At 39.8% G+C, this 21,792-nt stretch overlaps 32 non-coding genes across 32 annotated transcripts; all 32 read right to left on the bottom strand.

Moving 5' to 3' along the window:
- Positions 1–130: 130 nt before the first annotated feature.
- TRNAE-CUC (transfer RNA glutamic acid (anticodon CUC)) lies at positions 131–202 on the bottom strand. Its single transcript has one exon. It is a non-coding gene; the product is annotated as a tRNA-Glu (tRNA).
- Positions 203–1,320: 1,118 nt separating this feature from the next.
- TRNAE-CUC (transfer RNA glutamic acid (anticodon CUC)) lies at positions 1,321–1,392 on the bottom strand. The gene has a single exon. It is a non-coding gene; the product is annotated as a tRNA-Glu (tRNA).
- Positions 1,393–1,918: 526 nt separating this feature from the next.
- On the bottom strand, positions 1,919–1,990 carry TRNAE-CUC (transfer RNA glutamic acid (anticodon CUC)). Its single transcript has one exon. It is a non-coding gene; the product is annotated as a tRNA-Glu (tRNA).
- A 527-nt stretch (positions 1,991–2,517) lies between these two features.
- TRNAE-CUC (transfer RNA glutamic acid (anticodon CUC)) lies at positions 2,518–2,589 on the bottom strand. The gene has a single exon. It is a non-coding gene; the product is annotated as a tRNA-Glu (tRNA).
- Positions 2,590–3,707: 1,118 nt separating this feature from the next.
- On the bottom strand, positions 3,708–3,779 carry TRNAE-CUC (transfer RNA glutamic acid (anticodon CUC)). The gene has a single exon. It is a non-coding gene; the product is annotated as a tRNA-Glu (tRNA).
- Positions 3,780–4,306: 527 nt separating this feature from the next.
- On the bottom strand, positions 4,307–4,378 carry TRNAE-CUC (transfer RNA glutamic acid (anticodon CUC)). The gene has a single exon. It is a non-coding gene; the product is annotated as a tRNA-Glu (tRNA).
- A 509-nt stretch (positions 4,379–4,887) lies between these two features.
- On the bottom strand, positions 4,888–4,959 carry TRNAE-CUC (transfer RNA glutamic acid (anticodon CUC)). The gene has a single exon. It is a non-coding gene; the product is annotated as a tRNA-Glu (tRNA).
- A 527-nt stretch (positions 4,960–5,486) lies between these two features.
- On the bottom strand, positions 5,487–5,558 carry TRNAE-CUC (transfer RNA glutamic acid (anticodon CUC)). The gene has a single exon. It is a non-coding gene; the product is annotated as a tRNA-Glu (tRNA).
- A 527-nt stretch (positions 5,559–6,085) lies between these two features.
- Positions 6,086–6,157, bottom strand: TRNAE-CUC (transfer RNA glutamic acid (anticodon CUC)). The gene has a single exon. It is a non-coding gene; the product is annotated as a tRNA-Glu (tRNA).
- A 527-nt stretch (positions 6,158–6,684) lies between these two features.
- Positions 6,685–6,756, bottom strand: TRNAE-CUC (transfer RNA glutamic acid (anticodon CUC)). The gene has a single exon. It is a non-coding gene; the product is annotated as a tRNA-Glu (tRNA).
- A 527-nt stretch (positions 6,757–7,283) lies between these two features.
- Positions 7,284–7,355, bottom strand: TRNAE-CUC (transfer RNA glutamic acid (anticodon CUC)). Its single transcript has one exon. It is a non-coding gene; the product is annotated as a tRNA-Glu (tRNA).
- A 1,119-nt stretch (positions 7,356–8,474) lies between these two features.
- TRNAE-CUC (transfer RNA glutamic acid (anticodon CUC)) lies at positions 8,475–8,546 on the bottom strand. The gene has a single exon. It is a non-coding gene; the product is annotated as a tRNA-Glu (tRNA).
- A 526-nt stretch (positions 8,547–9,072) lies between these two features.
- Positions 9,073–9,144, bottom strand: TRNAE-CUC (transfer RNA glutamic acid (anticodon CUC)). Its single transcript has one exon. It is a non-coding gene; the product is annotated as a tRNA-Glu (tRNA).
- Positions 9,145–9,671: 527 nt separating this feature from the next.
- On the bottom strand, positions 9,672–9,743 carry TRNAE-CUC (transfer RNA glutamic acid (anticodon CUC)). The gene has a single exon. It is a non-coding gene; the product is annotated as a tRNA-Glu (tRNA).
- A 527-nt stretch (positions 9,744–10,270) lies between these two features.
- On the bottom strand, positions 10,271–10,342 carry TRNAE-CUC (transfer RNA glutamic acid (anticodon CUC)). The gene has a single exon. It is a non-coding gene; the product is annotated as a tRNA-Glu (tRNA).
- Positions 10,343–10,869: 527 nt separating this feature from the next.
- TRNAE-CUC (transfer RNA glutamic acid (anticodon CUC)) lies at positions 10,870–10,941 on the bottom strand. Its single transcript has one exon. It is a non-coding gene; the product is annotated as a tRNA-Glu (tRNA).
- Positions 10,942–11,468: 527 nt separating this feature from the next.
- On the bottom strand, positions 11,469–11,540 carry TRNAE-CUC (transfer RNA glutamic acid (anticodon CUC)). The gene has a single exon. It is a non-coding gene; the product is annotated as a tRNA-Glu (tRNA).
- Positions 11,541–12,067: 527 nt separating this feature from the next.
- On the bottom strand, positions 12,068–12,139 carry TRNAE-CUC (transfer RNA glutamic acid (anticodon CUC)). Its single transcript has one exon. It is a non-coding gene; the product is annotated as a tRNA-Glu (tRNA).
- Positions 12,140–12,666: 527 nt separating this feature from the next.
- On the bottom strand, positions 12,667–12,738 carry TRNAE-CUC (transfer RNA glutamic acid (anticodon CUC)). Its single transcript has one exon. It is a non-coding gene; the product is annotated as a tRNA-Glu (tRNA).
- A 527-nt stretch (positions 12,739–13,265) lies between these two features.
- TRNAE-CUC (transfer RNA glutamic acid (anticodon CUC)) lies at positions 13,266–13,337 on the bottom strand. Its single transcript has one exon. It is a non-coding gene; the product is annotated as a tRNA-Glu (tRNA).
- Positions 13,338–13,846: 509 nt separating this feature from the next.
- TRNAE-CUC (transfer RNA glutamic acid (anticodon CUC)) lies at positions 13,847–13,918 on the bottom strand. The gene has a single exon. It is a non-coding gene; the product is annotated as a tRNA-Glu (tRNA).
- Positions 13,919–14,445: 527 nt separating this feature from the next.
- Positions 14,446–14,517, bottom strand: TRNAE-CUC (transfer RNA glutamic acid (anticodon CUC)). The gene has a single exon. It is a non-coding gene; the product is annotated as a tRNA-Glu (tRNA).
- A 527-nt stretch (positions 14,518–15,044) lies between these two features.
- TRNAE-CUC (transfer RNA glutamic acid (anticodon CUC)) lies at positions 15,045–15,116 on the bottom strand. The gene has a single exon. It is a non-coding gene; the product is annotated as a tRNA-Glu (tRNA).
- A 1,126-nt stretch (positions 15,117–16,242) lies between these two features.
- On the bottom strand, positions 16,243–16,314 carry TRNAE-CUC (transfer RNA glutamic acid (anticodon CUC)). The gene has a single exon. It is a non-coding gene; the product is annotated as a tRNA-Glu (tRNA).
- Positions 16,315–17,433: 1,119 nt separating this feature from the next.
- TRNAE-CUC (transfer RNA glutamic acid (anticodon CUC)) lies at positions 17,434–17,505 on the bottom strand. Its single transcript has one exon. It is a non-coding gene; the product is annotated as a tRNA-Glu (tRNA).
- A 526-nt stretch (positions 17,506–18,031) lies between these two features.
- Positions 18,032–18,103, bottom strand: TRNAE-CUC (transfer RNA glutamic acid (anticodon CUC)). The gene has a single exon. It is a non-coding gene; the product is annotated as a tRNA-Glu (tRNA).
- Positions 18,104–18,630: 527 nt separating this feature from the next.
- On the bottom strand, positions 18,631–18,702 carry TRNAE-CUC (transfer RNA glutamic acid (anticodon CUC)). The gene has a single exon. It is a non-coding gene; the product is annotated as a tRNA-Glu (tRNA).
- Positions 18,703–19,229: 527 nt separating this feature from the next.
- On the bottom strand, positions 19,230–19,301 carry TRNAE-CUC (transfer RNA glutamic acid (anticodon CUC)). The gene has a single exon. It is a non-coding gene; the product is annotated as a tRNA-Glu (tRNA).
- A 527-nt stretch (positions 19,302–19,828) lies between these two features.
- On the bottom strand, positions 19,829–19,900 carry TRNAE-CUC (transfer RNA glutamic acid (anticodon CUC)). Its single transcript has one exon. It is a non-coding gene; the product is annotated as a tRNA-Glu (tRNA).
- A 528-nt stretch (positions 19,901–20,428) lies between these two features.
- Positions 20,429–20,500, bottom strand: TRNAE-CUC (transfer RNA glutamic acid (anticodon CUC)). Its single transcript has one exon. It is a non-coding gene; the product is annotated as a tRNA-Glu (tRNA).
- Positions 20,501–21,028: 528 nt separating this feature from the next.
- Positions 21,029–21,100, bottom strand: TRNAE-CUC (transfer RNA glutamic acid (anticodon CUC)). Its single transcript has one exon. It is a non-coding gene; the product is annotated as a tRNA-Glu (tRNA).
- A 527-nt stretch (positions 21,101–21,627) lies between these two features.
- Positions 21,628–21,699, bottom strand: TRNAE-CUC (transfer RNA glutamic acid (anticodon CUC)). The gene has a single exon. It is a non-coding gene; the product is annotated as a tRNA-Glu (tRNA).
- Positions 21,700–21,792: the final 93 nt, after the last annotated feature.

The raw sequence follows: 21,792 nt of genomic DNA, 5'->3' as shown, positions 1-21,792 counted from the left end.
TTTTGACCACTCACAGCTTCTCAAGTCTACTTAAAGACGATTTCATATGAGAAATGATGCTCTGAAGTGTAAGATTTTTTTACGTTTGATAAATCTGTGTTTTCGTCAAAAACAGTCAGAAGACCTCCCTTTCCCTGACCGGGAATCGAACCCGGGCCGCGGCGGTGAGAGCGCCGAATCCTAACCACTAGACCACCAGGGAGTGATGAAGTAGGTGAACACTCCATGATAGAAAAGGAAGTTCTCTGAATGAAGTGCAATGGAATATGAGAAAAGGGCTACTAGGAATCAGTTTTACAAGAAAGGAGAGGAAGATTGGTCATGTATAGCAATTTTCAAGTTTACCACACAGCAGTTTTGCCTCCTTGATGTATAGTACTGGCAACAAAAAAACATGATTTTGAGGAGCTAGATGTTGAGAGTTCCTGGCTCCATTATAAATTGTACTGGTGCTGAAGAAGACATTGATGATTCAGATATCAAACATGGCCTGAATAGTTCTGACAAAATTCTCTTTTCTACAAGAGCACAAGACTTTTAGTAGCAAAAATTCATTTAGAAAGACATCTCACCCTTTGTTATCAATTTCCATGATCTGTTTTGACCACTCACAGCTTCTCAAGTCTACTTAAAGACGATTTCATATGAGAAATGATGCTCTGAAGTGTAAGATTTTTTTTTACGTTTGATAAGTCTGTGTTTTCGTCAAAAACAGTCAGAAGACCTCCCTTTCCCTGACCGGGAATCGAACCCAAACCCGAACGCCGAATCCTAACCACTAGACCACCAGGGAGTGATGAAGTAGGTGAACACTCCATGATAGAAAAGGAAGTTCTCTGAATGAAGTGCAATGGAATATGAGGAAAAGGGCTACTAGGAATCAGTTTTACAAGAAAGGAGAGGAAGATTGGTCATGTATAGCAATTTTCAAGTTTACCACACAGCAGTTTTGCCTCCTTGATGTATAGTACTGGCACCAAAAAAAGATGATTTTGAGGAGCTAGATGTTGAGAGTTCCTGGCTCCATTATAAATTGTACTGGTGCGAAAGAAGACATTGATGATTCAGATATCAAACATGGCCTGAATAGTTCTGACAAAATTCTCTTTTCTACAAGAGCACAAGTCTTTTAGTAGCAAAAATTCATTTAGAAAGACATCTCACCCTTTGTTATCAATTTCCATGATCTGTTTTGACCACTCACAGCTTCTCAAGTCTACTTAAAGACGATTTCATATGAGAAATGATGCTCTGAAGTGTAAGATTTTTTTACGTTTGATAAATCTGTGTTTTCGTCAAAAACAGTCAGAAGACCTCCCTTTCCCTGACCGTGAATCGAACCCGGGACGCGGCGGTGAGAGCGCCGAATCCTAACCACTAGACCACCAGGGAGTGATGAAGTAGGTGAACACTCCATGATAGAAAAGGAAGTTCTCTGAATGAAGTGCAATGGAATATGAGAAAAGGGCTACTAGGAATCAGTTTTACAAGAAAGGAGAGGAAGATTGGTCATGTATAGCAATTTTCAAGTTTACCACACAGCAGTTTTGCCTCCTTGATGTATAGTACTGGCACCAAAAAAAGATGATTTTGAGGAGCTAGATGTTGAGAGTTCCTGGCTCCATTATAAATTGTACTGGTGCGAAAGAAGACATTGATGATTCAGATATCAAACATGGCCTGAATAGTTCTGACAAAATTCTCTTTTCTACAAGAGCACAAGTCTTTTAGTAGCAAAAATTCATTTAGAAAGACATCTCACCCTTTGTTATCAATTTCCATGATCTGTTTTGACCACTCACAGCTTCTCAAGTCTACTTAAAGACGATTTCATATGAGAAATGATGCTCTGAAGTGTAAGATTTTTTTACGTTTGATAAATCTGTGTTTTCGTCAAAAACAGTCAGAAGACCTCCCTTTCCCTGACCGGGAATCGAACCCGGGCCGCGGCGGTGAGAGCGCCGAATCCTAACCACTAGACCACCAGGGAGTGATGAAGTAGGTGAACACTCCATGATAGAAAAGGAAGTTCTCTGAATGAAGTGCAATGGAATATGATGAAAAGGGCTACTAGGAATCAGTTTTACAAGAAAGGAGAGGAAGATTGGTCATGTATAGCAATTTTCAAGTTTACCACACAGCAGTTTTGCCTCCTTGATGTATAGTACTGGCACCAAAAAAAGATGATTTTGAGGAGCTAGATGTTGAGAGTTCCTGGCTCCATTATAAATTGTACTGGTGCGAAAGAAGACATTGATGATTCAGATATCAAACATAGCCTGAATAGTTCTGACAAAATTCTCTTTTCTACAAGAGCACAAGTCTTTTAGTAGCAAAAATTCATTTAGAAAGACATCTCACCCTTTGTTATCAATTTCCATGATCTGTTTTGACCACTCACAGCTTCTCAAGTCTACTTAAAGACGATTTCATATGAGAAATGATGCTCTGAAGTGTAAGATTTTTTTACGTTTGATAAATCTGTGTTTTTGTCAAAAAAAGTCAGAAGACCTCCCTTTCCCTGACCGGGAATCGAACCCAGGCCGCGGCCGTGAGAGCGCCGAATCCAAACCACTAGACCACCAGGGAGTGATGAAGTAGGTGAACACTCCATGATAGAAAAGGAAGTTCTCTGAATGAAGTGCAATGGAATATGAGGAAAAGGGCTACTAGGAATCAGTTTTACAAGAAAGGAGAGGAAGATTGGTCATGTATAGCATTTTAAAGTTTACCACACAGCAGTTTTGCCTCCTTGATGTATAGTACTGGCACCAAAAAAAGATGATTTTGAGGAGCTAGATGTTGAGAGTTCCTGGCTCCATTATAAATTGTACTGGTGCTGAAGAAGACATTGATGATTCAGATATCAAACATGGCCTGAATAGTTCTGACAAAATTCTCTTTTCTACAAGAGCACAAGACTTTTAGTAGCAAAAATTCATTTAGAAAGACATCTCACCCTTTGTTATCAATTTCCATGATCTGTTTTGACCACTCACAGCTTCTCAAGTCTACTTAAAGACGATTTCATATGAGAAATGATGCTCTGAAGTGTAAGATTTTTTTTTACGTTTGATAAGTCTGTGTTTTCGTCAAAAACAGTCAGAAGACCTCCCTTTCCCTGACCGGGAATCGAACCCAAACCCGAGCGCCGAATCCTAACCACTAGACCACCAGGGAGTGATGAAGTAGGTGAACACTCCATGATAGAAAAGGAAGTTCTCTGAATGAAGTGCAATGGAATATGAGGAAAAGGGCTACTAGGAATCAGTTTTACAAGAAAGGAGAGGAAGATTGGTCATGTATAGCAATTTTCAAGTTTACCACACAGCAGTTTTGCCTCCTTGATGTATAGTACTGGCACCAAAAAAAGATGATTTTGAGGAGCTAGATGTTGAGAGTTCCTGGCTCCATTATAAATTGTACTGGTGCGAAAGAAGACATTGATGATTCAGATATCAAACATGGCCTGAATAGTTCTGACAAAATTCTCTTTTCTACAAGAGCACAAGTCTTTTAGTAGCAAAAATTCATTTAGAAAGACATCTCACCCTTTGTTATCAATTTGCATGATCTGTTTTGACCACTCACAGCTTCTCAAGTCTACTTAAAGACGATTTCATATGAGAAATGATGCTCTGAAGTGTAAGATTTTTTTACGTTTGATAAATCTGTGTTTTCGTCAAAAACAGTCAGAAGACCTCCCTTTCCCTGACCGGGAATCGAACCCGGGCCGCGGCGGTGAGAGCGCCGAATCCTAACCACTAGACCACCAGGGAGTGATGAAGTAGGTGAACACTCCATGATAGAAAAGGAAGTTCTCTGAATGAAGTGCAATGGAATATGAGGAAAAGGGCTACTAGGAATCAGTTTTACAAGAAAGGAGAGGAAGATTGGTCATGTATAGCAATTTTCAAGTTTACCACACAGCAGTTTTGCCTCCTTGATGTATAGTACTGGCACCAAAAAAAGATGATTTTGAGGAGCTAGATGTTGAGAGTTCCTGGCTCCATTATAAATTGTACCGGTGCGAAAGAAGACATTGATGATTCAGATATCAAACATAGCCTGAATAGTTCTGACAAAATTCTCTTTTCTACAAGAGCACAAGTCTTTTAGTAGCAAAAATTCATTTAGAAAGACATCTCACCCTTTGTTATCAATTTCCATGATCTGTTTTGACCACTCACAGCTTCTCAAGTCTACTTAAAGACGATTTCATATGAGAAATGATGCTCTGAAGTGTAAGATTTTTTTACGTTTGATAAATCTGTGTTTTTGTCAAAAAAAGTCAGAAGACCTCCCTTTCCCTGACCGGGAATCGAACCCAGGCCGCGGCCGTGAGAGCGCCGAATCCAAACCACTAGACCACCAGGGAGTGACGGAGTAGGTGCCCGCTCCATGATAGAAAAGGAAGTTCTCTGAATGAAGTGCAATGGAATATGAGGAAAAGGGCTACTAGGAATCAGTTTTACAAGAAAGGAGAGGAAGATTGGTCATGTATAGCAATTTTCAAGTTTACCACACAGCAGTTTTGCCTCCTTGATGTATAGTACTGGCACCAAAAAAAGATGATTTTGAGGAGCTAGATGTTGAGAGTTCCTGGCTCCATTATAAATTGTACTGGTGCGAAAGAAGACATTGATGATTCAGATATCAAACATGGCCTGAATAGTTCTGACAAAATTCTCTTTTCTACAAGAGCACAAGTCTTTTAGTAGCAAAAATTCATTTAGAAAGACATCTCACCCTTTGTTATCAATTTCCATGATCTGTTTTGACCACTCACAGCTTCTCAAGTCTACTTAAAGACGATTTCATATGAGAAATGATGCTCTGAAGTGTAAGAATCTGTGTTTTCGTCAAAAACAGTCAGAAGACCTCCGTTTCCCTGACCGGGAATCGAACCCGGGCCACGGCGGTGAGAGCGCCGAATCCTAACCACTAGACCACCAGGGAGTGATGAAGTAGGTGAACACTCCATGATAGAAAAGGAAGTTCTCTGAATGAAGTGCAATGGAATATGAGGAAAAGGGCTACTAGGAATCAGTTTTACAAGAAAGGAGAGGAAGATTGGTCATGTATAGCAATTTTCAAGTTTACCACACAGCAGTTTTGCCTCCTTGATGTATAGTACTGGCACCAAAAAAAGATGATTTTGAGGAGCTAGATGTTGAGAGTTCCTGGCTCCATTATAAATTGTACTGGTGCGAAAGAAGACATTGATGATTCAGATATCAAACATAGCCTGAATAGTTCTGACAAAATTCTCTTTTCTACAAGAGCACAAGTCTTTTAGTAGCAAAAATTCATTTAGAAAGACATCTCACCCTTTGTTATCAATTTCCATGATCTGTTTTGACCACTCACAGCTTCTCAAGTCTACTTAAAGACGATTTCATATGAGAAATGATGCTCTGAAGTGTAAGATTTTTTTACGTTTGATAAATCTGTGTTTTTGTCAAAAACAGTCAGAAGACCTCCCTTTCCCTGACCGGGAATCGAACCCGGGCCGCAGCGGTGAGAGCGCCGAATCCTAACCACTAGACCACCAGGGAGTGATGAAGTAGGTGAACACTCCATGATAGAAAAGGAAGTTCTCTGAATGAAGTGCAATGGAATATGAGGAAAAGGGCTACTAGGAATCAGTTTTACAAGAAAGGAGAGGAAGATTGGTCATGTATAGCAATTTTCAAGTTTACCACACAGCAGTTTTGCCTCCTTGATGTATAGTACTGGCACCAAAAAAAGATGATTTTGAGGAGCTAGATGTTGAGAGTTCCTGGCTCCATTATAAATTGTACTGGTGCGAAAGAAGACATTGATGATTCAGATATCAAACATGGCCTGAATAGTTCTGACAAAATTCTCTTTTCTACAAGAGCACAAGTCTTTTAGTAGCAAAAATTCATTTAGAAAGACATCTCACCCTTTGTTATCAATTTCCATGATCTGTTTTGACCACTCACAGCTTCTCAAGTCTACTTAAAGACGATTTCATATGAGAAATGATGCTCTGAAGTGTAAGATTTTTTTACGTTTGATAAATCTGTGTTTTTGTCAAAAACAGTCAGAAGACCTCCCTTTCCCTGACCGGGAATCGAACCCGGGCCGCGGCGGTGAGAGCGCCGAATCCTAACCACTAGACCACCAGAGAGTGATGAAGTAGGTGAACACTCCATGATAGAAAAGGAAGTTCTCTGAATGAAGTGCAATGGAATATGAGGAAAAGGGCTACTAGGAATCAGTTTTACAAGAAAGGAGAGGAAGATTGGTCATGTATAGCAATTTTCAAGTTTACCACACAGCAGTTTTGCCTCCTTGATGTATAGTACTGGCACCAAAAAAAGATGATTTTGAGGAGCTAGATGTTGAGAGTTCCTGGCTCCATTATAAATTGTACTGGTGCGAAAGAAGACATTGATGATTCAGATATCAAACATAGCCTGAATAGTTCTGACAAAATTCTCTTTTCTACAAGAGCACAAGTCTTTTAGTAGCAAAAATTCATTTAGAAAGACATCTCACCCTTTGTTATCAATTTCCATGATCTGTTTTGACCACTCACAGCTTCTCAAGTCTACTTAAAGACGATTTCATATGAGAAATGATGCTCTGAAGTGTAAGATTTTTTTACGTTTGATAAATCTGTGTTTTTGTCAAAAAAAGTCAGAAGACCTCCCTTTCCCTGACCGGGAATCGAACCCAGGCCGCGGCCGTGAGAGCGCCGAATCCAAACCACTAGACCACCAGGGAGTGACGGAGTAGGTGCCCACTCCATGATAGAAAAGGAAGTTCTCTGAATGAAGTGCAATGGAATATGAGAAAAAGGGCTACTAGGAATCAGTTTTACAAGAAAGGAGAGGAAGATTGGTCATGTATAGCAATTTTCAAATTTACCACACAGCAGTTTTGCCTCCTTGATGTATAGTACTGGCAACAAAAAAAGATGATTTTGAGGAGCTAGATGTTGAGAGTTCCTGGCTCCAATATAAATTGTACTGGTGCTAAAGAAGACATTGATGATTCAGATATCAAACATGGCCTGAATAGTTCTGACAAAATTCTCTTTTCTACAAGAGCACAAGTCTTTTAGTAGCAAAAATTCATTTAGAAAGACATCTCACCCTTTGTTATCAATTTCCATGATCTGTTTTGACCACTCACAGCTTCTCAAGTCTACTTAAAGACGATTTCATATGAGAAATGATGTTCTGAAGTGTAAGTTTTTTTAACGTTTGATAAGTCTGTGTTTTCGTCAAAAACAGTCAGAAGGCCTCCCTTTCCCTGACCGGGAATCGAACCCAGGCCGCGGCCGTGAGAGCGCCGAATCCAAACCACTAGACCACCAGGGAGTGACGGAGTAGGTGCCCACTCCATGATAGAAAAGGAAGTTCTCTGAATGAAGTGCATTGGAATATGAGAAAAAGGGCTACTAGGAATCAGTTTTACAAGAAAGGAGAGGAAGATTGGTCATGTATAGCAATTTTCAAATTTACCACACAGCAGTTTTGCCTCCTTGATGTATAGTACTGGCAACAAAAAAACATGATTTTGAGGAGCTAGATGTTGAGAGTTCCTGGCTCCATTATAAATTGTACTGGTGCTGAAGAAGACATTGATGATTCAGATATCAAACATGGCCTGAATAGTTCTGACAAAATTCTCTTTTCTACAAGAGCACAAGACTTTTAGTAGCAAAAATTAATTTAGAAAGACATCTCACCCTTTGTTATCAATTTCCATGATCTGTTTTGACCACTCACAGCTTCTCAAGTCTACTTAAAGACGATTTCATATGAGAAATGATGCTCTGAAGTGTAAGATTTTTTTTTACGTTTGATAAGTCTGTGTTTTCGTCAAAAACAGTCAGAAGACCTCCTTTTCCCTGACCGGGAATCGAACCCAAACCCGAGCGCCGAATCCTAACCACTAGACCACCAGGGAGTGATGAAGTAGGTGAACACTCCATGATAGAAAAGGAAGTTCTCTGAATGAAGTGCAATGGAATATGAGGAAAAGGGCTACTAGGAATCAGTTTTACAAGAAAGGAGAGGAAGATTGGTCATGTATAGCAATTTTCAAGTTTACCACACAGCAGTTTTGCCTCCTTGATGTATAGTACTGGCACCAAAAAAAGATGATTTTGAGGAGCTAGATGTTGAGAGTTCCTGGCTCCATTATAAATTGTACTGGTGCGAAAGAAGACATTGATGATTCAGATATCAAACATGGCCTGAATAGTTCTGACAAAATTCTCTTTTCTACAAGAGCACAAGTCTTTTAGTAGCAAAAATTCATTTAGAAAGACATCTCACCCTTTGTTATCAATTTCCATGATCTGTTTTGACCACTCACAGCTTCTCAAGTCTACTTAAAGACGATTTCATATGAGAAATGATGCTCTGAAGTGTAAGATTCTTTTACGTTTGATAAATCTGTGTTTTCGTCAAAAACAGTCAGAAGACCTCCCTTTCCCTGACCGGGAATCGAACCCGGGCCGCAGCGGTGAGAGCGCCGAATCCTAACCACTAGACCACCAGGGAGTGATGAAGTAGGTGAACACTCCATGATAGAAATGGAAGTTCTCTGAATGAAGTGCAATGGAATATGAGAAAAGGGCTACTAGGAATCAGTTTTACAAGAAAGGAGAGGAAGATTGGTCATGTATAGCAATTTTCAAGTTTACCACACAGCAGTTTTGCCTCCTTGATGTATAGTACTGGCACCAAAAAAAGATGATTTTGAGGAGCTAGATGTTGAGAGTTCCTGGCTCCATTATAAATTGTACTGGTGCAAAAGAAGACATTGATGATTCAGATATCAAACATGGCCTGAATAGTTCTGACAAAATTCTCTTTTCTACAAGAGCACAAGTCTTTTAGTAGCAAAAATTCATTTAGAAAGACATCTCACCCTTTGTTATCAATTTCCATGATCTGTTTTGACCACTCACAGCTTCTCAAGTCTACTTAAAGACGATTTCATATGAGAAATGATGCTCTGAAGTGTAAAATTTATTTACGTTTGATAAATCTGTGTTTTCGTCAAAAACAGTCAGAAGACCTCCCTTTCCCTGACCGGGAATCGAACCCGGGCCGCGGCGGTGAGAGCGCCGAATCCTAACCACTAGACCACCAGGGAGTGATGAAGTAGGTGAACACTCCATGATAGAAAAGGAAGTTCTCTGAATGAAGTGCAATGGAATATGATGAAAAGGGCTACTAGGAATCAGTTTTACAAGAAAGGAGAGGAAGATTGGTCATGTATAGCAATTTTCAAGTTTACCACACAGCAGTTTTGCCTCCTTGATGTATAGTACTGGCACCAAAAAAAGATGATTTTGAGGAGCTAGATGTTGAGAGTTCCTGGCTCCATTATAAATTGTACTGGTGCGAAAGAAGACATTGATGATTCAGATATCAAACATAGCCTGAATAGTTCTGACAAAATTCTCTTTTCTACAAGAGCACAAGTCTTTTAGTAGCAAAAATTCATTTAGAAAGACATCTCACCCTTTGTTATCAATTTCCATGATCTGTTTTGACCACTCACAGCTTCTCAAGTCTACTTAAAGACGATTTCATATGAGAAATGATGCTCTGAAGTGTAAGATTTTTTTACGTTTGATAAATCTGTGTTTTTGTCAAAAAAAGTCAGAAGACCTCCCTTTCCCTGACCGGGAATCGAACCCAGGCCGCGGCCGTGAGAGCGCCGAATCCAAACCACTAGACCACCAGGGAGTGACGGAGTAGGTGCCCACTCCATGATAGAAAAGGAAGTTCTCTGAATGAAGTGCAATGGAATATGAGGAAAAGGGCTACTAGGAATCAGTTTTACAAGAAAGGAGAGGAAGATTGGTCATGTATAGCAATTTTCAAGTTTACCACACAGCAGTTTTGCCTCCTTGATGTATAGTACTGGCACCAAAAAAAGATGATTTTGAGGAGCTAGATGTTGAGAGTTCCTGGCTCCATTATAAATTGTACTGGTGCGAAAGAAGACATTGATGATTCAGATATCAAACATGGCCTGAATAGTTCTGACAAAATTCTCTTTTCTACAAGAGCACAAGTCTTTTAGTAGCAAAAATTCATTTAGAAAGACATCTCACCCTTTGTTATCAATTTCCATGATCTGTTTTGACCACTCACAGCTTCTCAAGTCTACTTAAAGACGATTTCATATGAGAAATGATGCTCTGAAGTGTAAGATTTTTTTACGTTTGATAAATCTGTGTTTTCGTCAAAAACAGTCAGAAGACCTCCCTTTCCCTGACCGTGAATCGAACCCGGGCCGCGGCGGTGAGAGCGCCGAATCCTAACCACTAGACCACCAGGGAGTGATGAAGTAGGTGAACACTCCATGATAGAAAAGGAAGTTCTCTGAATGAAGTGCAATGGAATATGAGGAAAAGGGCTACTAGGAATCAGTTTTACAAGAAAGGAGAGGAAGATTGGTCATGTATAGCAATTTTCAAGTTTACCACACAGCAGTTTTGCCTCCTTGATGTATAGTACTGGCACCAAAAAAAGATGATTTTGAGGAGCTAGATGTTGAGAGTTCCTGGCTCCATTATAAATTGTACTGGTGCGAAAGAAGACATTGATGATTCAGATATCAAACATAGCCTGAATAGTTCTGACAAAATTCTCTTTTCTACAAGAGCACAAGTCTTTTAGTAGCAAAAATTCATTTAGAAAGACATCTCACCCTTTGTTATCAATTTCCATGATCTGTTTTGACCACTCACAGCTTCTCAAGTCTACTTAAAGACGATTTCATATGAGAAATGATGCTCTGAAGTGTAAGATTTTTTTACGTTTGATAAATCTGTGTTTTTGTCAAAAACAGTCAGAAGACCTCCCTTTCCCTGACCGGGAATCGAACCCGGGCCGCAGCGGTGAGAGCGCCGAATCCTAACCACTAGACCACCAGGGAGTGATGAAGTAGGTGAACACTCCATGATAGAAAAGGAAGTTCTCTGAATGAAGTGCAATGGAATATGAGGAAAAGGGCTACTAGGAATCAGTTTTACAAGAAAGGAGAGGAAGATTGGTCATGTATAGCAATTTTCAAGTTTACCACACAGCAGTTTTGCCTCCTTGATGTATAGTACTGGCACCAAAAAAAGATGATTTTGAGGAGCTAGATGTTGAGAGTTCCTGGCTCCATTATAAATTGTACTGGTGCGAAAGAAGACATTGATGATTCAGATATCAAACATGGCCTGAATAGTTCTGGCAAAATTCTCTTTTCTACAAGAGCACAAGTCTTTTAGTAGCAAAAATTCATTTAGAAAGACATCTCACCCTTTGTTATCAATTTCCATGATCTGTTTTGACCACTCACAGCTTCTCAAGTCTACTTAAAGACGATTTCATATGAGAAATGATGCTCTGAAGTGTAAGATTTTTTTACGTTTGATAAATCTGTGTTTTTGTCAAAAACAGTCAGAAGACCTCCCTTTCCCTGACCGGGAATCGAACCCGGGCCGCGGCGGTGAGAGCGCCGAATCCTAACCACTAGACCACCAGGGAGTGATGAAGTAGGTGAACACTCCATGATAGAAAAGGAAGTTCTCTGAATGAAGTGCAATGGAATATGAGGAAAAGGGCTACTAGGAATCAGTTTTACAAGAAAGGAGAGGAAGATTGGTCATGTATAGCAATTTTCAAGTTTACCACACAGCAGTTTTGCCTCCTTGATGTACAGTACTGGCACCAAAAAAAGATGATTTTGAGGAGCTAGATGTTGAGAGTTCCTGGCTCCATTATAAATTGTACTGGTGCGAAAGAAGACATTGATGATTCAGATATCAAACATGGCCTGAATAGTTCTGACAAAATTCTCTTTTCTACAAGAGCACAAGTCTTTTAGTAGCAAAAATTCATTTAGAAAGACATCTCACCCTTTGTTATCAATTTCCATGATCTGTTTTGACCACTCACAGCTTCTCAAGTCTACTTAAAGACGATTTCATATGAGAAATGATGCTCTGAAGTGTAAGATTTTTTTACGTTTGATAAATCTGTGTTTTTGTCAAAAAAAGTCAGAAGACCTCCCTTTCCCTGACCGGGAATCGAACCCAGGCCGCGGCCGTGAGAGCGCCGAATCCAAACCACTAGACCACCAGGGAGTGACGGAGTAGGTGCCCACTCCATGATAGAAAAGGAAGTTCTCTGAATGAAGTGCAATGGAATATGAGGAAAAGGGCTACTAGGAATCAGTTTTACAAGAAAGGAGAGGAAGATTGGTCATGTATAGCAATTTTCAAGTTTACCACACAGCAGTTTTGCCTCCTTGATGTATAGTACTGGCACCAAAAAAAGATGATTTTGAGGAGCTAGATGTTGAGAGTTCCTGGCTCCATTATAAATTGTACTGGTGCGAAAGAAGACATTGATGATTCAGATATCAAACATGGCCTGAATAGTTCTGACAAAATTCTCTTTTCTACAAGAGCACAAGTCTTTTAGTAGCAAAAATTCATTTAGAAAGACATCTCACCCTTTGTTATCAATTTCCATGATCTGTTTTGACCACTCACAGCTTCTCAAGTCTACTTAAAGACGATTTCATATGAGAAATGATGCTCTGAAGTGTAAGATTTTTTTACGTTTGATAAATCTGTGTTTTCGTCAAAAACAGTCAGAAGACCTCCCTTTCCCTGACCGGGAATCGAACCCGGGCCACGGCGGTGAGAGCGCCGAATCCTAACCACTAGACCACCAGGGAGTGATGAAGTAGGTGAACACTCCATGATAGAAAAGGAAGTTCTCTGAATGAAGTGCAATGGAATATGAGGAAAAGGGCTACTAGGAATCAGTTTTACAAGAAAGGAGAGGAAGATTGGTCATGTATAGCAATTTTCAAGTTTACCACACAGCAGTTTTGCCTCCTTGATGTATAGTACTGGCACCAAAAAAAGATGATTTTGAGGAGCTAGATGTTGAGAGTTCCTGGCTCCATTATAAATTGTACTGGTGCGAAAGAAGACATTGATGATTCAGATATCAAACATAGCCTGAATAGTTCTGACAAAATTCTCTTTTCTACAAGAGCACAAGTCTTTTAGTAGCAAAAATTCATTTAGAAAGACATCTCACCCTTTGTTATCAATTTCCATGATCTGTTTTGACCACTCACAGCTTCTCAAGTCTACTTAAAGACGATTTCATATGAGAAATGATGCTCTGAAGTGTAAGATTTTTTTACGTTTGATAAATCTGTGTTTTTGTCAAAAACAGTCAGAAGACCTCCCTTTCCCTGACCGGGAATCGAACCCGGGCCGCAGCGGTGAGAGCGCCGAATCCTAACCACTAGACCACCAGGGAGTGATGAAGTAGGTGAACACTCCATGATAGAAAAGGAAGTTCTCTGAATGAAGTGCAATGGAATATGAGGAAAAGGGCTACTAGGAATCAGTTTTACAAGAAAGGAGAGGAAGATTGGTCATGTATAGCAATTTTCAAGTTTACCACACAGCAGTTTTGCCTCCTTGATGTATAGTACTGGCACCAAAAAAAGATGATTTTGAGGAGCTAGATGTTGAGAGTTCCTGGCTCCATTATAAATTGTACTGGTGCGAAAGAAGACATTGATGATTCAGATATCAAACATGGCCTGAATAGTTCTGGCAAAATTCTCTTTTCTACAAGAGCACAAGTCTTTTAGTAGCAAAAATTCATTTAGAAAGACATCTCACCCTTTGTTATCAATTTCCATGATCTGTTTTGACCACTCACAGCTTCTCAAGTCTACTTAAAGACGATTTCATATGAGAAATGATGCTCTGAAGTGTAAGAATCTGTGTTTTCGTCAAAAACAGTCAGAAGACCTCCGTTTCCCTGACCGGGAATCGAACCCGGGCCGCGGCGGTGAGAGCGCCGAATCCTAACCACTAGACCACCAGGGAGTGATGAAGTAGGTGAACACTCCATGATAGAAAAGGAAGTTCTCTGAATGAAGTGCAATGGAATATGAGGAAAAGGGCTACTAGGAATCAGTTTTACAAGAAAGGAGAGGAAGATTGGTCATGTATAGCAATTTTCAAGTTTACCACACAGCAGTTTTGCCTCCTTGATGTATAGTACTGGCACCAAAAAAAGATGATTTTGAGGAGCTAGATGTTGAGAGTTCCTGGCTCCATTATAAATTGTACTGGTGCGAAAGAAGACATTGATGATTCAGATATCAAACATAGCCTGAATAGTTCTGACAAAATTCTCTTTTCTACAAGAGCACAAGTCTTTTAGTAGCAAAAATTCATTTAGAAAGACATCTCACCCTTTGTTATCAATTTCCATGATCTGTTTTGACCACTCACAGCTTCTCAAGTCTACTTAAAGACGATTTCATATGAGAAATGATGCTCTGAAGTGTAAGATTTTTTTACGTTTGATAAATCTGTGTTTTTGTCAAAAACAGTCAGAAGACCTCCCTTTCCCTGACCGGGAATCGAACCCGGGCCGCAGCGGTGAGAGCGCCGAATCCTAACCACTAGACCACCAGGGAGTGATGAAGTAGGTGAACACTCCATGATAGAAAAGGAAGTTCTCTGAATGAAGTGCAATGGAATATGAGGAAAAGGGCTACTAGGAATCAGTTTTACAAGAAAGGAGAGGAAGATTGGTCATGTATAGCAATTTTCAAGTTTACCACACAGCAGTTTTGCCTCCTTGATGTATAGTACTGGCACCAAAAAAAGATGATTTTGAGGAGCTAGATGTTGAGAGTTCCTGGCTCCATTATAAATTGTACTGGTGCGAAAGAAGACATTGATGATTCAGATATCAAACATGGCCTGAATAGTTCTGACAAAATTCTCTTTTCTACAAGAGCACAAGTCTTTTAGTAGCAAAAATTCATTTAGAAAGACATCTCACCCTTTGTTATCAATTTCCATGATCTGTTTTGACCACTCACAGCTTCTCAAGTCTACTTAAAGACGATTTCATATGAGAAATGATGCTCTGAAGTGTAAGATTTTTTTACGTTTGATAAATCTGTGTTTTTGTCAAAAACAGTCAGAAGACCTCCCTTTCCCTGACCGGGAATCGAACCCGGGCCGCGGCGGTGAGAGCGCCGAATCCTAACCACTAGACCACCAGAGAGTGATGAAGTAGGTGAACACTCCATGATAGAAAAGGAAGTTCTCTGAATGAAGTGCAATGGAATATGAGGAAAAGGGCTACTAGGAATCAGTTTTACAAGAAAGGAGAGGAAGATTGGTCATGTATAGCAATTTTCAAGTTTACCACACAGCAGTTTTGCCTCCTTGATGTATAGTACTGGCACCAAAAAAAGATGATTTTGAGGAGCTAGATGTTGAGAGTTCCTGGCTCCATTATAAATTGTACTGGTGCGAAAGAAGACATTGATGATTCAGATATCAAACATAGCCTGAATAGTTCTGACAAAATTCTCTTTTCTACAAGAGCACAAGTCTTTTAGTAGCAAAAATTCATTTAGAAAGACATCTCACCCTTTGTTATCAATTTCCATGATCTGTTTTGACCACTCACAGCTTCTCAAGTCTACTTAAAGACGATTTCATATGAGAAATGATGCTCTGAAGTGTAAGATTTTTTTACGTTTGATAAATCTGTGTTTTTGTCAAAAAAAGTCAGAAGACCTCCCTTTCCCTGACCGGGAATCGAACCCAGGCCGCGGCCGTGAGAGCGCAGAATCCAAACCACTAGACCACCAGGGAGTGACGGAGTAGGTGCCCACTCCATGATAGAAAAGGAAGTTCTCTGAATGAAGTGCAATGGAATATGAGAAAAAGGGCTACTAGGAATCAGTTTTACAAGAAAGGAGAGGAAGATTGGTCATGTATAGCAATTTTCAAATTTACCACACAGCAGTTTTGCCTCCTTGATGTATAGTACTGGCAACAAAAAAAGATGATTTTGAGGAGCTAGATGTTGAGAGTTCCTGGCTCCAATATAAATTGTACTGGTGCTAAAGAAGACATTGATGATTCAGATATCAAACATGGCCTGAATAGTTCTGACAAAATTCTCTTTTCTACAAGAGCACAAGTCTTTTAGTAGCAAAAATTCATTTAGAAAGACATCTCACCCTTTGTTATCAATTTCCATGATCTGTTTTGACCACTCACAGCTTCTCAAGTCTACTTAAAGACGATTTCATATGAGAAATGATGTTCTGAAGTGTAAGTTTTTTTAACGTTTGATAAGTCTGTGTTTTCGTCAAAAACAGTCAGAAGGCCTCCCTTTCCCTGACCGGGAATCGAACCCAGGCCGCGGCCGTGAGAGCGCCGAATCCAAACCACTAGACCACCAGGGAGTGACGGAGTAGGTGCCCACTCCATGATAGAAAAGGAAGTTCTCTGAATGAAGTGCATTGGAATATGAGAAAAAGGGCTACTAGGAATCAGTTTTACAAGAAAGGAGAGGAAGATTGGTCATGTATAGCAATTTTCAAATTTACCACACAGCAGTTTTGCCTCCTTGATGTATAGTACTGGCAACAAAAAAACATGATTTTGAGGAGCTAGATGTTGAGAGTTCCTGGCTCCATTATAAATTGTACTGGTGCTGAAGAAGACATTGATGATTCAGATATCAAACATGGCCTGAATAGTTCTGACAAAATTCTCTTTTCTACAAGAGCACAAGACTTTTAGTAGCAAAAATTAATTTAGAAAGACATCTCACCCTTTGTTATCAATTTCCATGATCTGTTTTGACCACTCACAGCTTCTCAAGTCTACTTAAAGACGATTTCATATGAGAAATGATGCTCTGAAGTGTAAGATTTTTTTTTACGTTTGATAAGTCTGTGTTTTCGTCAAAAACAGTCAGAAGACCTCCTTTTCCCTGACCGGGAATCGAACCCAAACCCGAGCGCCGAATCCTAACCACTAGACCACCAGGGAGTGATGAAGTAGGTGAACACTCCATGATAGAAAAGGAAGTTCTCTGAATGAAGTGCAATGGAATATGAGGAAAAGGGCTACTAGGAATCAGTTTTACAAGAAAGGAGAGGAAGATTGGTCATGTATAGCAATTTTCAAGTTTAACACACAGCAGTTTTGCCTCCTTGATGTATAGTACTGGCACCAAAAAAAGATGATTTTGAGGAGCTAGATGTTGAGAGTTCCTGGCTCCATTATAAATTGTACTGGTGCGAAAGAAGACATTGATGATTCAGATATCAAACATGGCCTGAATAGTTCTGACAAAATTCTCTTTTCTACAAGAGCACAAGTCTTTTAGTAGCAAAAATTCATTTAGAAAGACATCTCACCCTTTGTTATCAATTTCCATGATCTGTTTTGACCACTCACAGCTTCTCAAGTCTACTTAAAGACGATTTCATATGAGAAATGATGCTCTGAAGTGTAAGATTCTTTTACGTTTGATAAATCTGTGTTTTCGTCAAAAACAGTCAGAAGACCTCCCTTTCCCTGACCGGGAATCGAACCCGGGCCGCAGCGGTGAGAGCGCCGAATCCTAACCACTAGACCACCAGGGAGTGATGAAGTAGGTGAACACTCCATGATAGAAATGGAAGTTCTCTGAATGAAGTGCAATGGAATATGAGAAAAGGGCTACTAGGAATCAGTTTTACAAGAAAGGAGAGGAAGATTGGTCATGTATAGCAATTTTCAAGTTTACCACACAGCAGTTTTGCCTCCTTGATGTATAGTACTGGCACCAAAAAAAGATGATTTTGAGGAGCTAGATGTTGAGAGTTCCTGGCTCCATTATAAATTGTACTGGTGCAAAAGAAGACATTGATGATTCAGATATCAAACATGGCCTGAATAGTTCTGACAAAATTCTCTTTTCTACAAGAGCACAAGTCTTTTAGTAGCAAAAATTCATTTAGAAAGACATCTCACCCTTTGTTATCAATTTCCATGATCTGTTTTGACCACTCACAGCTTCTCAAGTCTACTTAAAGACGATTTCATATGAGAAATGATGCTCTGAAGTGTAAAATTTATTTACGTTTGATAAATCTGTGTTTTCGTCAAAAACAGTCAGAAGACCTCCCTTTCCCTGACCGGGAATCGAACCCGGGCCGCGGCGGTGAGAGCGCCGAATCCTAACCACTAGACCACCAGGGAGTGATGAAGTAGGTGAACACTCCATGATAGAAAAGGAAGTTCTCTGAATGAAGTGCAATGGAATATGATGAAAAGGGCTACTAGGAATCAGTTTTACAAGAAAGGAGAGGAAGATTGGTCATGTATAGCAATTTTCAAGTTTACCACACAGCAGTTTTGCCTCCTTGATGTATAGTACTGGCACCAAAAAAAGATGATTTTGAGGAGCTAGATGTTGAGAGTTCCTGGCTCCATTATAAATTGTACTGGTGCGAAAGAAGACATTGATGATTCAGATATCAAACATAGCCTGAATAGTTCTGACAAAATTCTCTTTTCTACAAGAGCACAAGTCTTTTAGTAGCAAAAATTCATTTAGAAAGACATCTCACCCTTTGTTATCAATTTCCATGATCTGTTTTGACCACTCACAGCTTCTCAAGTCTACTTAAAGACGATTTCATATGAGAAATTATGCTCTGAAGTGTAAGATTTTTTTACGTTTGATAAATCTGTGTTTTTGTCAAAAAAAGTCAGAAGACCTCCCTTTCCCTGACCGGGAATCGAACCCAGGCCGCGGCCGTGAGAGCGCCGAATCCAAACCACTAGACCACCAGGGAGTGACGGAGTAGGTGCCCACTCCATGATAGAAAAGGAAGTTCTCTGAATGAAGTGCAATGGAATATGAGGAAAAGGGCTACTAGGAATCAGTTTTACAAGAAAGGAGAGGAAGATTGGTCATGTATAGCAATTTTCAAGTTTACCACACAGCAGTTTTGCCTCCTTGATGTATAGTACTGGCACCAAAAAAAGATGATTTTGAGGAGCTAGATGTTGAGAGTTCCTGGCTCCATTATAAATTGTACTGGTGCGAAAGAAGACATTGATGATTCAGATATCAAACATGGCCTGAATAGTTCTGACAAAATTCTCTTTTCTACAAGAGCACAAGTCTTTTAGTAGCAAAAATTCATTTAGAAAGACATCTCACCCTTTGTTATCAATTTCCATGATCTGTTTTGACCACTCACAGCTTCTCAAGTCTACTTAAAGACGATTTCATATGAGAAATGATGCTCTGAAGTGTAAGATTTTTTTACGTTTGATAAATCTGTGTTTTTGTCAAAAACAGTCAGAAGACCTCCCTTTCCCTGACCGGGAATCGAACCCGGGCCGCAGCGGTGAGAGCGCCGAATCCTAACCACTAGACCACCAGGGAGTGATGAAGTAGGTGAACACTCCATGATAGAAAAGGAAGTTCTCTGAATGAAGTGCAATGGAATATGAGGAAAAGGGCTACTAGGAATCAGTTTTACAAGAAAGGAGAGGAAGATTGGTCATGTATAGCAATTTTCAAGTTTACCACACAGCAGTTTTGCCTCCTTGATGTATAGTACTGGCACCAAAAAAAGATGATTTTGAGGAGCTAGATGTTGAGAGTTCCTGGCTCCATTATAAATTGTACTGGTGCGAAAGAAGACATTGATGATTCAGATATCAAACATGGCCTGAATAGTTCTGGCAAAATTCTCTTTTCTACAAGAGCACAAGTCTTTTAGTAGCAAAAATTCATTTAGAAAGACATCTCACCCTTTGTTATCAATTTCCATGATCTGTTTTGACCACTCACAGCTTCTCAAGTCTACTTAAAGACGATTTCATATGAGAAATGATGCTCTGAAGTGTAAGATTTTTTTACGTTTGATAAATCTGTGTTTTTGTCAAAAACAGTCAGAAGACCTCCCTTTCCCTGACCGGGAATCGAACCCGGGCCGCGGCGGTGAGAGCGCCGAATCCTAACCACTAGACCACCAGGGAGTGATGAAGTAGGTGAACACTCCATGATAGAAAAGGAAGTTCTCTGAATGAAGTGCAATGGAATATGAGGAAAAGGGCTACTAGGAATCAGTTTTACAAGAAAGGAGAGGAAGATTGGTCATGTATAGCAATTTTCAAGTTTACCACACAGCAGTTTTGCCTCCTTGATGTATAGTACTGGCACCAAAAAAAGATGATTTTGAGGAGCTAGATGTTGAGAGTTCCTGGCTCCATTATAAATTGTACTGGTGCGAAAGAAGACATTGATGATTCAGATATCAAACATGGCCTGAATAGTTCTGACAAAATTCTCTTTTCTACAAGAGCACAAGTCTTTTAGTAGCAAAAATTCATTTAGAAAGACATCTCACCCTTTGTTATCAATTTCCATGATCTGTTTTGACCACTCACAGCTTCTCAAGTCTACTTAAAGACGATTTCATATGAGAAATGATGCTCTGAAGTGTAAGATTTTTTTACGTTTGATAAATCTGTGTTTTTGTCAAAAAAAAGTCAGAAGACCTCCCTTTCCCTGACCGGGAATCGAACCCAGGCCGCGGCCGTGAGAGCGCCGAATCCAAACCACTAGACCACCAGGGAGTGACGGAGTAGGTGCCCACTCCATGATAGAAAAGGAAGTTCTCTGAATGAAGTGCAATGGAATATGAGGAAAAGGGCTACTAGGAATCAGTTTTACAAGAAAGGAGAGGAAGATTGGTCATGTATAGCAATTTTCAAGTTTACCACACAGCAGTTTTGCCTCCTTGATGTATAGTACTGGCACCAAAAAAAGATGATTTTGAGGAGCTAGATGTTGAGAGTTCCTGGCTCCATTATAAATTGTACTGGTGCGAAAGAAGACATTGATGATTCAGATATCAAACATGGCCTGAATAGTTCTGACAAAATTCTCTTTTCTACAAGAGCACAAGTCTTTTAGTAGCAAAAATTCATTTAGAAAGACATCTCACCCTTTGTTATCAATTTCCATGATCTGTTTTGACCACTCACAGCTTCTCAAGTCTACTTAAAGACGATTTCATATGAGAAATGATGCTCTGAAGTGTAAGATTTTTTTACGTTTGATAAATCTGTGTTTTTGTCAAAAAAAAGTCAGAAGACCTCCCTTTCCCTGACCGGGAATCGAACCCAGGCCGCGGCCGTGAGAGCGCCGAATCCAAACCACTAGACCACCAGGGAGTGACGGAGTAGGTGCCCACTCCATGATAGAAAAGGAAGTTCTCTGAATGAAGTGCAATGGAATATGAGGAAAAGGGCTACTAGGAATCAGTTTTACAAGAAAGGAGAGGAAGATTGGTCATGTATAGCAATTTTCAAGTTTACCACACAGCAGTTTTGCCTCCTTGATGTATAGTACTGGCACCAAAAAAAGATGATTTTGAGGAGCTAGATGTTGAGAGTTCCTGGCTCCATTATAAATTGTACTGGTGCGAAAGAAGACATTGATGATTCAGATATCAAACATGGCCTGAATAGTTCTGACAAAATTCTCTTTTCTACAAGAGCACAAGTCTTTTAGTAGCAAAAATTCATTTAGAAAGACATCTCACCCTTTGTTATCAATTTCCATGATCTGTTTTGACCACTCACAGCTTCTCAAGTCTACTTAAAGACGATTTCATATGAGAAATGATGCTCTGAAGTGTAAGATTTTTTTACGTTTGATAAATCTGTGTTTTCGTCAAAAACAGTCAGAAGACCTCCCTTTCCCTGACCGGGAATCGAACCCGGGCCGCGGCGGTGAGAGCGCCGAATCCTAACCACTAGACCACCAGGGAGTGATGAAGTAGGTGAACACTCCATGATAGAAAAGGAAGTTCTCTGAATGAAGTGCAATGGAATATGAGGAAAAGGGCTACTAGGAATCAGTT

The sequence above is a fragment of the Pseudophryne corroboree genome, chromosome 8 (assembly GCF_028390025.1).
Source record: "Pseudophryne corroboree isolate aPseCor3 chromosome 8, aPseCor3.hap2, whole genome shotgun sequence".
Lineage (NCBI taxonomy): Eukaryota > Metazoa > Chordata > Amphibia > Anura > Myobatrachidae > Pseudophryne > Pseudophryne corroboree.
The sequence above is the reverse complement of the archived record's forward strand: the minus strand, read 5'-3'. Positions and strand labels throughout refer to the sequence as shown.